Raw genomic sequence first — 11,494 nt, 5'->3', positions numbered from 1 at the left:
AGTTAAATTTTAGTTAATAACATATTTTGGAAAGATAAGCATTAAATTCTAATGAAACCATGTACATGTGTATAATTACTACTCGAATTTGCACACAACTACTGGTAAAATTGCTGTAATTGTGTTTGTACTTGTGACTAAAAAAGCTCAATGCTTAAGAGCCATTTTCACAATTTTAAACATTTTTTCCTATAGTCATTTCTAGAACTTATTTTTCATTGTTTTTAAGTCAGTTTCAGCCTCAATCATATAGTCCAGTCTGTTCACATGTCCTAGCTTGAGAATTGCTAATTTATATAGACAAATTCATTTATTCATTCTGGTTCTTTTCCAGGTGGTTTTGTGTTCTAAGTTGTGTGAATTTTGCTTTGAGTTGTTTAGCACATTCTTTGTATTCTTTCTGTCTGGATTGTAATTCTTACATCTTAAATAAGGAACTAGATGTTACCCATTGATTATATTAAAGCACAGGGTATTTCATGTCATGCATCTTCTAGAAATTAAGTGTCTATAATTTGGTCAGCAGTGAAATAAAAATATTATTTGTTCCATGTTTGTTAACCTGAAGCATATGCATTAATGGTAATATCACCACTAAATTGAACAACTGCCCAGAGCTATAGGACACAGACACACAAAAAAATCTTATATGCAAACTCTGTATCTGTGAAGGAATTGATGATTATAGCTATGGCCAACTTGTAAAATTGGCAAAGAGACCGATTTTTTTTTTCTTCAGAGACCTCTGCTTCTCTGTGGTAGGAATGCCAGCTTCCAACAAAGCAGTGTTCAGGTCATGACTCAAATATTCTGGAAGTTCCTTTGGAATTTATATTGAGTAAGAATGTTGCTGGGAAATGACTCACCTTACAAGAAAATTGTGTCTAATTATATATCTTTTTCCAATCTCTATATGCTATTATTCAAAAAAAATCATTCTTTAATTATTTACATACAAATTATGTGAAAACTATAATATCATTGACACTATTTACACAGGTAGAATAGCATAATTATGTTGTGATAAACATCATTGGAAATAGACTGTCCCCAAACCTCATTGCTTCTTCTATATTTGCCATTTAGTGCAAAATATTGAGAAGAAATAAAGCTGATGAAATTTGTAGACAGGTAGCTACTAAGCTATTGTTCTTTTTATCATATAAAAAAGTTAAGCTTAGTGCTTTCTCTAGACCAGTGGCCCATCCAATTTTTCTATTTTTTAATATGAAATGCTTCATAAATTTGTGTGTCATCCTTGTGCAGGGGCCACGCTAATCTCTGTATTGTTCCAATTTTAGTATATGTGCTGTGAAGGTGAGCAGGGTCCCCCCCAATTTTTGATACCACATCCCATCATTAAAACATTTTTGGACAAATATTCCAAAATACATTTATTTATTTGTAAATTATGTACACATACTTCTCACCTAATGCAAGTATGTACATTATAAGCCACAACAACATACAGAGGTGTGAAAAATGATAAAATGTTTTTTAATGATTTCATTAAGTACATGTATATTCACATTGTCTTTTCATGATTTAGAAATTTTTTGGTGTCCTCTTGTCATGTCCGTTTAAACCATCATAGTTTTTGTGTTGCAGTGTGCTCTATCAGAAGATTGAAATTGATTTCTGCCATTTTCTGATGTTTGCTCATGTTTGGATTATTAATCATATATTATCTTCAATACAGGTTTATTTGGCAGCAATTTTTTGTAGTCCACTTGTCCATTTTGTGAGTATTGTACTAATTAAAACTACAAAACTTATAGTGTGTAAGTCCATTCAACTGTGCACATGCAAACTTCATTAAGTCGGAAAACGCTGGGGCAAATATAAGATTAAATGTGACACTGTCAATTATTCTAGGATGGGGAACTTCTACTCTGTACACAGGACATATCGCATGCCATCGGTGACATGTGACCCCCCCCAAAAAAAAGGGACTAAGAAAGGAAACAGTGTCAGTCTGCAGATTCAAATTCTCCAAGGGATTGTCTCCAGTTTGCACACCGCCTCCTTAGACCAGTGGTCTTCCAACTGGGGTATACATAGCCTGGGGTTCTAAGATACAAGCACAGATGGCTTTAAGAAAATGAATTTCCTGATCACCACTTCCATATGGATTCTCTCCTAAGACTGATAAGGTTCCTGAGTGAAGCAGTTTCTTTCCTACGTCTCCTCTCTTTAATACATTTATCAACCCTTTATACTAAAAAAGGATACTTCTTACCCATGTTAAGGCTAAGTATGATATGTTGTTCCAGGATGTAAAATACTCCAGTGTTGCCCTCATTCTCTTTTATTCTCTCTCTCTCTCTCTCCCCCTCTCTCTCTTTCTCTCTTCCTCTTTACCTCCCTCCTTCTCTCTCTCTCGCTCTCTCTCCAGCATATATATATATATATATATATATGTATATACAGAGGATAAACTAGATTTTGGTGTTAAAGTTGAGAAAATGAATGACTCTAATGATTAGAAGACAAATGGATTTTCAGGTGGTTTCCAATTCATACTTTTTAACAGAGTTGAAGGATAACCAAACAGTTATCAAATGACAGATGATGAAATTTTTTAATGGGAAATCAGCATGAGATTTTTGCACAAAACTCAGAAGAGTTTCAAAGAATTTAGTTATGGGCTTATAACAAGTCTGTTCAAATCTATTTACTTATATGAACATAGTTTCTTCATGCTTAGACCTATTTTTTAAATAAAAGAATGGAATGAATGTTCAACTCCACATTACTCACACAACAAATAATATTCATCCATGGATACATGACAGAATATCTTTGATCAATTGTTCATTACATTTACATATAATAGTAAAGGTACATCAATGTAAAATAATTTTTAATATTTACTGTCTTATGTTTATAGGAAATTTTAAAAATTATTTAAAATTTAAATATATATATTTTATTGTAGAGAAATAATAAAAGGCTTTCAACAGACTTAAATGTATTGTATATATTTGAATAAAATTCGATGAAGGAATTGGGATTGAATATGATCTAAAGAAGTAAAACCCATGCAATATCACACTTATTTTTGTATTTCTTTTAAATTAGCAATGTTTTGTATCCAATCATTATGATATTTAGATCTCACTGGGTAGAATTTAAAAAATTGACATAACCTGTCCACTTTTAAATTCCAATATTTAATAACATAAAACTTCAAAACGCTTAGCTATTTTAAACTGTTACTGTTAACTCGTCAACCTAGAACCTTTCTTAAAAACACTTGTTTTATTCTAAATTCTTATGGGGGATATATGAGGGAAAACCCTCTTAAAAAAACACTGCTTCCCACAAGAACTATCATTGTAGCATCTGCTTATATCCGAAGTTAATATTTTTGAATGATAAAATATAGTCAGATTTTAGCCACTAGATAATAGCAGGAGAGAGAAGGTGAGAGAATAAATATGAGAGAATGATAGGAGGATTTTAGATCTGATGTAAAGCCAATAGTTATTTCACCCATATAGGTTAAATTAATGCTACACCTGAATTCAATCAACAATAATTCTGTATCATGTCTCCTTGATCAAGAGAATTGCCACCTAGTGAACTTTTAAAATGTAATTGTTTTATTATAATTACTACTATCACTACCACAACCATTATTACTACGAGATGTTTAAAGCATAGGGATATTGATCAACTTTTCATGGGTCGTTATAAGCCACAGCGTACAGGTGAGATTTGTAAGGCCATATGTGATTTTAACAACCATTCTGGATAAGTTGACAACTATTACATCATCTTTAAAGAATATTATTTTATGTTTTAAAGTTTTTCTTTCATTGATGCTTCCAAATAGTTCCAGATACCGAGCTGCTGTTTTTATATCTCTGCCTTAAATTAAGAGGAAAACCTCATTTTAAGCTCTCCTTGTTTCTAATTGGTAAGAAAAAATAGTTTTTCAATAAATAAAAATCACACAGATGCATACACATATTGCATTTTAGAATGAGGACATAATGAACCAGCATTATTCACTTAGGGAACATGGGAAAAAAATAAATGATTAAAAATAATCCTATTATTGAAATGCCACAGTCCACACTGATGTACTCTAAGAGAGGGTAGAAAACCAGAAAATATGAAATTCAACTTTACAAGTAATATTTTAATAAAAGATAGAACATTTTGTTATGAAGAGTTGGTCCTAATGCTTTTTTTTTAAAGATTTTATTTATTTACTTGACAGAGAGACACAGCGAGAGAAGGAACACAAGCAAGGGAGAGGGAGCAGCAGAGGGAGAGGGAGGAGCAGAGGGAGAGGGAGAATGCTCCCCACTGAGCAGGGAGCCCAAGGGGGGGCTTGATCCCAGGACCCTGGGATCATGACCTGAGCAGAAGGCAGACGCTTAACGACTGAGCCACCCAGGTGCCCCTGGCCCTAATGATATTTATAGAAAAGCTTTTTGATGATAATTTTTCATATTTATTTTAATAGGAATATTAGGAATATTAAAATAAGAGCGATAGCATCTATGATATTGGATGGTTTTTTGTGCTATTTATTTTACATATGCTATTATTCTTTCTAATATATATATTCTTTTTGACTACATTTTTTTTGTGCTATTTACTTACATCTAATGTCTGTGAAAATCTGACTTATTTTCTCCATTTTGTTTTCCTTCCTGATTATACAACTGGACTGTATTTTCCAGGTTCCTTTTCAGTGATGTATGGCCACTTGACTTAGGTTCAGCTTATTGAATATGAAGCAATCTGTTCCCCTTCCCAGAATAAACGGCCTTGAACCCCAGGCTATGTTCTTTCCATCAGTTGTCTGAAAGGAGAGGAATTCAAGGACTTAATAGGTTAGTGAAGCCACCATGTGGCAGGACCATGGGGGTCTGGATGACCGTGTAGAGTGGCACCCCATGAGGGTCTGCCTTCTCTGTGATTTAAACAAGAAATAAACTATTTGTGCAAACCCAGTGAGATTTAGTGGCTCATTTCTTAAATCAGTTAGCCTACTTGGGCTAATAAATCATCTGTGGGTCTCTTTGACCTCAGAGGCTCATCCTTTCAAACCATCCTTCTTATTATTGCCAAATGATTTTTATATCAAAGAGCTGTTTTATGGCTGCTTGTTTCTAAACTGTCGCTTTGGCTCATCATCCCATTGCAGTTCCCATTATGACCCTAATTTTCTCAATATTTTAATGTTTATTTTACTCAATTCCTTTTCCACGTTTCCCTCATCATGGAGGCCCTGCCTTCTCCTCTTTCTCTACACAAATCTCAACTTCCTTCCAGATCCTGGTAAAGTTCTTCATTCTGTCTTTTCTGATTATTGCCATCCCCCTTCCCATTTTAGGTCCTCCTCCACAACCCTCTGGTCCTTCCTTCTATAATACTGCTCTTCACTCACTTTGTCCTCCTTGCTCTTTTTCCCATATACAGAGTTTATTTCTTCAATTGCGCCTGCATTTATTTGTCCATTTTCCTGAAACTCTCTTACCCTAAAAACTTTCACAGTTTTCACCCTTCTTGCATGCATATCTTTTATTATGTGACCTCTCTCAGAAAGGATTTCCCTGATTGGCCTGTTTAAAATAGTTCTTCCAGGGGCGCCTGGGTGGCTCAGTTGATTGTGTGACTAGCTCTTGGTTTTGGCCCAGGTCATGATCTCATGGGTGGTGGGATTGAACCCCACATCAACTCCACGCTCAGCAGGGAGTCTTCTTGAGATTCTCTCCCTCTGCCCCTCCCACCACTCGCTCCCAAGCTCTTTCTGTCTTTCTAAAATAAATAAAGAAATCTTTAAAACAGAATAAAATAGAATAGTTCTCCCCAAAGGCAGTCACTCTGCATCCCCTTATTTTGCTTTATTTTTTCCAGTGTTCATAATCTTATCTGATATTTGGTATACCTGTTTATTTGTTCATTTTCTATTCCCTCCCCTAGAATATAGCTTGCCCAGAGCAGAGGACTGGTCTATTCTGTGCTATATATCCAGCACCCAGAACAGTGCCTGCCATATAATTGGGGCTCAGTAAACATCTGTTCAATAAAGAGTTGAATAAATCAATAAAACGATCCTTCTGAAATACTATGTTAATGGTGATTAAAACCAAAACCACTTTTGGTAACTTTCACATGCATTGCTTCATTTGAGGCTCTCTCTCTTTCTCTCTCTGCCCCCCTTCAGAAAGTTTTGTATAGTTGATTATTTTTTTAAAGATTTTATTCATTTATTTGTCAGAGAGGGGGAGAGAGAGAGACAGCACACAAGCGGCGGGGGTGGGGGGGTGGTTGGCAGGCAGAGGGAGAAGCAGGCTCCCCGCTGAGCAAGGAGTCCAATGTGGGACTAGATTCCAGGACCCTGGGATCATGAAGCGAGTTGAAGGCAGATGCTTACCAACTGAGCCACCCAGATATCCTGCATAGTTGATTACTTAGAGATGAGCACACTGAAACTCAAAATTATCCTGTTAGGAAATTGCAGTGATAGAGTAGGAATCCATGTCTTTTGACCCTGGACCCTGTATGATTTTCACAATACGCACATACCATCAGATAATATGCAGATTCAGTCTTATAATTATAATACTGACCATTACCTGTTTAGTACTTCCCCATTATTGTAATAGGTGCTGTTGCTATAACTAAATTCTAAGCTTGATGAAAGAAAAGATCCTATCTTAACATCATGGCAAGAGGCTATATTTGCTCAAATATTTCCATTGATTTACTCATTTATTGATTTATTTGTTCAGAAGCTTACATCCAGTATTACTGAAAATCTAGTTTAAATATAATATGGTTGTCTGATAATTTATGTTCTACACATTCAGAACTATTTTTAGTCTTTTTAAAATTAAAATACACACATAATGACATAACAGCTGTGCTTTATGTTCTGTGAACAGCAAGGAAAACTTGAAGCTTTTAGTCCTGTGGCATATCTACTAGTTTGAAGTGAATACTGTTTAAATAAATTATTGAATAAATACATGATTAAATGAAATTTTGTAATGTCTTTTCTTTCTTTGAGCGACACCCCATGTGCCACAAAGTCCTGCTACCTTTCACACATTGGGTGGCCTTCATTTATATTTGGACATATTTTTTCTCATGCAAAATGTTCTCAAATAGTTGTAAAGCAGTAAGAATAATTGAACATCATGGTAATAATTTATGCTGCGCTTCTTAAACAAAGAAAAAGCAGTCTCCCCTCCATTAAGTTGTGTAAGCTATGTATAGAGTTTGCATCAAAATACATGCTTGCTCCGAAGCACGATAGAAAGCCTTCTTAGGGATTGTCCTGTATAAGATACTTTTATACTCTGCTTTGGGATTGCAAAATCTTGGTCTTGTTGATTCTTATGGTTTCTCTAACTAGCTTTTGCCACGAGTGTATTACCTTTCTTTTAACAATTCAAGATGTCTTATACTCAGCTTTTCTACAAGGGAAAAATAACTATGCATTTCCTTAATCCTTGATTTCAATTATTAACTTTACTTGAGATATTTTCCACTGAATCAGAAACCTTTTCCCAAATCACTTTTTCTAAAGTAACATTCTGTTTTGCAACTTTTATCCCATATCTTCTTTTATTTCCCTTCACAGCACTTATGTCACCTGATTATATTAAATGTTTTATTTTCTTATTCTCCACCTTCCTCTATTAGAATGATGTTTCCTGAAAGCAGGCACATTTCTGCCACTGCTTTTTAAAGATTTATTTTATCCCTATGTCCCTGCACATAGCATGATCAATTAATACTTATTGAATGAATGGATGAGTAGATAGATGAGCTCATGTTTCAATTTTAATTCACTGTGTCCCAGGAGAAGTATCTGGCATAGAAAATTATATGTTGAATCTACCAAGTTTCAAAAAGATTTGTCACACTTTTGTGCTATTTAATAATAGATTTACAATCCAAAACAAAAACTGAGTTATACATACTAGGAAAAAAAGATGAAAAGTGGAGCATAAACCTGTGCTCCAATTATTTGATTGTATAATCATAATATTTAAATATAAATGAAACAATTAACCCATTTTTTTATACTCTTTAAAGTCACAACTCATAGTTTATTCCTGTTCTGTCACGTACATTTCTGGCAAGATGATTTGAGTTCTCATTTAGAAACACTGGCAACTTATTTTAAAATAGTATATTTGTTCCTCTCTAGTGAGATGTGTGAGACACAGAAATAGAACATTGTGTGATGGAACAGATGCTGTAGCAATGGTGAGTTTATATGAGGATGCTGATGACAGATGCCACCTTATAGCATTAGCCAATAAAAAAGTATGGGTATTACTGTTTACACTTACTCAAAATGAGCTGGGCTTTGGGCAACCCTGAATGCACAATCCCACTCTCATGTATTGTAAGTGATCTTGTATTATGTATATAGTAAATATCCAAATTTAATTTAAAAGGAAATAAAGATAAATTTATTTTAAGGCAGGTAGTGTGAATCATCTCAGTTTTTTCCCCCTTAGAGAAGTGCTTTATTCTTTATGGCAAGAAGAGAGGAACTAAAATAAAATTTACTTGGAACAGAATTCATTCGAAGATAGTTAAGTAATTTTGAAGATTAAACCATAGATTTTTCAATAGAGAAGATATTAGTTATAATAGTGATAAATATATTGGTTAGAATTATTTCCTTTTTTTGGACAACTAACAAATATGAACAGTTGAAATCTTATTAAAATTAATTAGAGGGAACTTCCAATTATTTTGTAATTGCAGAAATATATTTTATTCCACATCAGTAAAAGTAAATGTATAATTCACTTAAAATATTTTTATTTAGATAGCTTTAATATAGTTGCATTTATCATAGGAGTCTTTTGATCTGCAAATGTAAAAAATTAAATTGAAAATCGGTATATTTTGGTCATTTTACTAACCTGTCAGAATTCAATTTCTCCAGGTCTTCTATTTTATCACTGACTTTTCAACAACACAAGTAACTTAAATGGACAACTTGTATTTGTTTTGTTCCACTATGTCAGTTTCAAGTTGCCCTAAACACAGACTTAGAGATAAAAACTTGGGTACAGGTAATGTATATAAGAGGTGATCTCAGGACGTGCAAGTCCAAGATTGTGAGGCAGGGAAGATAAACTTGGGCTAATATAATTGCTGTTTCAGGGTTCTGGATCAGTCCTCTATGGATCCTTTGTGAAACTGTGGAACAAGATTCAGAATCATCCCTCCAGAAGAGGGAAGATCTTGCATTGATTCATTGATGACCCCAGACCCCACCGTTTGAGGGTTGAGGAACACCAGCTCCCTAAAACTTAGAAGTTGTCCCTAATTGTATCCAAGTAAGTTCTCAGTTACCAACAAAGTCCTCAACGATACTGTATTATATCCTCAAGGTTCACTAAGAGGGTAGCTCTTATGTTTTGTGTTCTTACCACCTCTGAACACAAAAATAATAATCATCATCATAATAATGAAGGGGATGGGAGGAAACTTTGGGAGGTAATGGATATGTCTATGGCCTTGATAGTGGTGATGGTTTCATGGGGGTATATTTATCTCCAAACTCAAGAAATTGTATACATTAAATTTGTACGACCTTTTTACATGTCAATCATAGCTTAGTTGAGTGGTTAAAAAAAATCCTCAGAAGACAAGATGAAAGAAGGGTTTAAGTGAAAAGCTGAGAGTGGGCTGGAAGCTATCAACTTAAACTGCCAGTGATGTCAGGTGGGTGAGAATATTTGAGATGGGGCAGCAATAGCATCTGCTATAGAGTCTTTTGTCTTTTGGTGCAGCAAGGTCAATGGCTCTGTGTATGTGTGTGTGTGTGTGTTATAATCTGTGTGTTTAGGTATACTTTAATTTTGCTTTAATAGAAACAATTGTCAAAAATTTAAAAATAAATGCTAAGAAAGTTTCCAGGAGTTAATAAGTTCAACACAAATGTTAGAATATGAGAATAACTGATTAATTTTGCCACTATTAATATTTTCTTCTTACTGTACAAGTATAATACCTATAGAGGAAATACCTGTAAAAATGGGGTTATTGGAAATGTCATTACTGAATACAGAGGTGGTTTTCATTTTCATTATTTTTGTCCTCATTCTCCCTAAATTTTTCTGTCTACAAATTGGCATGAAGGATTTCCTCTTCATAAAATGAACATAATTAAATTCACATTTACTTAATTGCCTTGTAGCTTAGTATTAAAAACTAGATTTTCATCTACCAGTGTAGAATTTAGAATATATTGTTTGTTTTCTATATTTACCTTGAAATAGTTAATTTCTTTTTTCTTTCTTTCTTTTTCTTTTTCTTTCTTTCTTTCTTTCTTTCTTTCTTTCTTTCTTCTTTCTCATTCTTTTCTTTTTTTTAGTTATGTCAGGGGTCAAGGGAAAAAATAGAGAAAAAAATAACTTGCTACATTTCTTTGGAGCAAAAAAGAATCCATATAGCTTGAACTGTGTCCAGATCTGCTTTCTGCCATCTCGAAAATACTTGCAGTCTAAGCTCATATAAATGCCACTGAGTGAAGGGAAAAGGTCAGGGGAAAGCTTGCGGCTGGCCCTTTGTTCACATTCTAGTCATGCTAATCTGTGTACAGGCCTATCCCTTGAGGCTCAAGTTCTTCCTTGAAATTCCCTGCTTTAGTTTCATTCATTTTTAGTGAAAGAATATTTCCTGAAACTCTAGGATATATTGAAGGTCAGAGTCAAAGCTAAACAGGTAATGCCACTGGGTCCTTATCAATAATAGATGCAAATTTACTATAAGCCATAGGACTTTTCTTACATCATTTTTTAATATCAATAATATAAAGAACAAAGTCGTTATGCTCTTTCTATGCTCCCCACAATCAGTAGGATAATCACCATTTCTAAATAATACTAAAGCTTCCAATCAAATAATTAAAGCTTGCAGAATTTTGAAAAATTATCAGTGGTTTCTAAAAACCACATAGAGGTATGAGTTTCTGGTATAGATGTTATATGTATGTCCAAATGATCCCTTTTGTATTGTTGCCAACCGATGTGGAGTGTTACATTATTTTTAGAACAAGTCTTGTTCCAAAGCATATAAGCAAGGGATTGGAAAAGATCCAATATAACACCAGCCAATTAATCTGCAATTTGAAATTAAATCTTGAAGAGCTAGGCTTCTACCTAAAACAAGTAGCAGCTGAAGGGCTGATTCTCAGCCACAATTCTGAGTGTCAAAGTTATAGAATTAAAGAATAAAACAAAATTATCCAGAATGTAGAAGGTGTAAAAAGAATAAAATGAAGGAATAATTGGAATAGTCAGGATGAATGAAGTAGAACCTCCACTATAGGTATAATTTTGTTAAAATTATTGATTTTTGGCAAAGAAAGCTTACCACTTGCTTTGCTCTGTTATTCGACATGCTGATACATCACCTTAGTTTAAAGCAGCAGAAGAATCGAGATGGAAACTTGGTGATTCCAAATAACTCATGAAAGAATGTGGGGATTTTAGGT

At 34.0% G+C, this 11,494-nt stretch overlaps 1 non-coding gene across 1 annotated transcript; it reads right to left on the bottom strand.

The window, feature by feature from the left end:
- Positions 1–1,221: 1,221 nt before the first annotated feature.
- Positions 1,222–1,325, bottom strand: LOC114206877 (U6 spliceosomal RNA). Its single transcript, XR_003608736.1, has one exon. It is a non-coding gene; the product is annotated as a U6 spliceosomal RNA (small nuclear RNA).
- Positions 1,326–11,494: the final 10,169 nt, after the last annotated feature.

The sequence above is a fragment of the Eumetopias jubatus genome, unplaced genomic scaffold (genome assembly GCF_037043125.1).
Source record: "Eumetopias jubatus isolate StellerSeaLion01/CBP00866 unplaced genomic scaffold, mEumJub1_p1.0 scaffold_2, whole genome shotgun sequence".
Taxonomy (NCBI): Eukaryota; Metazoa; Chordata; class Mammalia; order Carnivora; family Otariidae; genus Eumetopias; species Eumetopias jubatus.
This window is presented reverse-complemented; position numbering and strand designations above follow the sequence as displayed.